We start from the raw sequence: 2,524 nt of genomic DNA on the forward strand, positions 1-2,524 counted from the left end.
AGAACAAGATCAAGAGTGTGATTAAAACAGTGAGTGGGTTTATTTACAGTTTGAGAAAAGCCAACTGAGTCTAATAATGAACAGAATGCATTGTTGAGGCTGTCATTGTCAACATCTACATGAATATTAAAGTCACCCACTATGATTATTTTATCTGTATCAGACAGAAAGTCTGAGAATTCAGTTAAAAACTCTGAATAAGGCGGCAAGTGGACAGTATACAATAATAAATAGAACTGACTTTTTGAGTTTTCCAGTTTGGGAGTGAAAGACTCAGAGGGAGAGCCGCACCACCCAAAGTGGGATGATGCCATCTCTGCTAATCAGACCAGGTTTTCCCCACAATGTTTTCCAGTTATCTATGAAGCCCACGTTATTTTCTGGGCACCACCTAGACAGACAGCGGTTGAATGACGACATGCGGCTATGTCATCACTGGTCACATTGGGTCCAGAGAAAACTACGGAGTCCGACATTGTTTTAACAAGTTACACACCAACTCAACATTAATTTTAGTGACCTCCGACTGGCGAAGTCGGGAGTCATTAGCGAATAATGACCTTACTGTATTTACCTTTATCCTTAGTCAGCAGCTTCAGATAGGATTCAATGTCGCCCGCTCTGGCCCCAGGAAAACATTTGACTATGGCCGCCGGCCACGTTGCTGACTATGGAGTCGCCAATTACCAGAGCAGTCTTCTCAGCGGGTTTGTCGCTGAGTGGGGAAAATCGATTTGAAACGTGAACAGGCAGGTGATGCTCCGTAGACATTCGTTTCTATGACTCTTGCGAACTGTCACCCAGCCACCTGGCAGAGATCCCGGCTGCTGGGGGAGCTCTGGGGGGCGGCTATCTTGGGCTGAGCTACGTCTAGGAGGCTCCACACCGGCTACCTGGGTACAGCTAGCTGGGCTGTTCTCCATGGTGCGAAGCTGTGCTTCCAAATCAGTAAGCCTCACCTCCAATGCTGCTAGCATCTGACATTTTTTACATGTACCATTATCGCTAAAGGAGGCAGAGGAATAACTGAACATGCGACACTCCGAACGAGAGGAAGAGGGGGAAGCAATTACTCTCAACTAAGCTACTAGCTTAGCTAGCTTCTAAGATAGCCGACCTAAAGTAGCAAGTTAAATTTGGTCATGAGCCAAATTTCTGTAGCACAGGTGCTTAAGTTGTTCAGGCGTATGTCTTGGCTCAAAAAATTCAGCTAAACCTAGGAATTACTGAGTTTAATCCCTACACAATCTGGAAGCAAGCACAACATGATGCAGGCACAGAAAACAGGAAGTGAGTACGGTTACCGCAGGAACAGGACACAGCAGTCTGTCAAAGGTTCCCCCAAGATCTGTGACGTCAGTTACTAAACTGTAGGTAGACATCAATATGACCAATTATACTGTAGTTGGATGAACTGTTTGTGGAGACACTTTACATAAACAAGTACTTTTAATCATTAAGAGCATAGACACAATTTAAACAGTTCCCAGTTTCTAAAGCAATGTTCATAGTGGACCTACAAAAGGTGAATTTACAAAAGTAAAATGTCTACTTCAAAAAAGTACACAAAAGCCTACTCCACCAATATCAGACAGCATGATAAAACCTATACAGTGTAACATTACAGTAAATGTATAAGTCATAAAAGCAAGCAATAAAAAGCAATAAACATGCAACTGATTGGTTTTATTCTCCTGAATAACATCCTGCTCATTTTGGGATTTTGCAACAGTGGTGTCCATTGTGACATGTGCATTCTTTTCTTTTAATTGAGTTTCAATTGTTGAACAAGCAGTGGTCTCATTGTGATCAAAGGTCACAATGAAAAGATTCACATTAAGACTGTCAACTTTTAAACAAAACCTCCTTGTGACCTGTGATCTGTTTTTGTTCTTGCCGTAGCTCATTTATGTTAAAGACCTAATACACTTAGACTGGCACACTGACACACACTTAGTTTTCTATTATCTGTGAGAGAGATGCCCAAGAGTAGAAGCAAACAAATTCTATAGTTCATTATAAATTATGAGTAATATTATTTGAAAGTGTTTGCGGAGTTCTGAGATGGTGTTTGAAGCATGAAATGAATGGAAAAATTAAAAACACTGGGACACTACGGAACAAAAGTTCACAAAATTAACAAAACCAGAGAATAACACTGAGCACAGTATTAGAGTCGAAACAGGCTGTGCCATATCCCAACCAGTAGTTGGTCAGGGAGCCAAACATTTCTGAGAAGAACTAAAAGTCTGCAGTCTGTATTATGATCCTGGTCCTGGTGCACTTTCTGATTGAAATGTGTTTATTATAAAGGTATTTAACATTTCACTCTTTGTACAAAGAACAGGAAGCAAATACAAAGCAAATGAATCTTTATTTAGCCACACATTATGTCCATAAGCATGTCCATATTAACAGCAAACAGCAGCAGTTTGACACTATTAGTGAGACACATGAAGCTGGTCTTTGGCTTTGACCAGCCTCTCAATGTCAGGCTGAAGCTGACTAACTGAGAGGGTGAGAA

At 41.2% G+C, this 2,524-nt stretch overlaps 1 protein-coding gene across 3 annotated transcripts in view; it reads right to left on the minus strand.

The window, feature by feature from the left end:
- Positions 1–2,524, minus strand: part of slco1c1 (solute carrier organic anion transporter family, member 1C1) — a 33,138-nt gene that overhangs the window by 23,427 nt on the left and 7,187 nt on the right. Inside the window, exon 1 of one of the 3 annotated variants that reach the window (XM_020600156.1) lies at positions 1,305–1,347. The exons of 1 other annotated variant lie outside the window; for it this stretch is intronic. The gene's annotated coding sequence lies outside the window, so the exon portion shown is untranslated. Of the gene's footprint in view, positions 1–574; positions 616–1,304; positions 1,348–2,524 lie in introns of those variants that run through there. One more of the 3 variants, XM_020600157.1, reaches the window with a different exon arrangement.

The sequence above is a fragment of the Monopterus albus genome, unplaced genomic scaffold (genome assembly GCF_001952655.1).
Source record: "Monopterus albus unplaced genomic scaffold, M_albus_1.0 scaffold45.1, whole genome shotgun sequence".
NCBI classification, from domain to species: domain Eukaryota; kingdom Metazoa; phylum Chordata; class Actinopteri; order Synbranchiformes; family Synbranchidae; genus Monopterus; species Monopterus albus.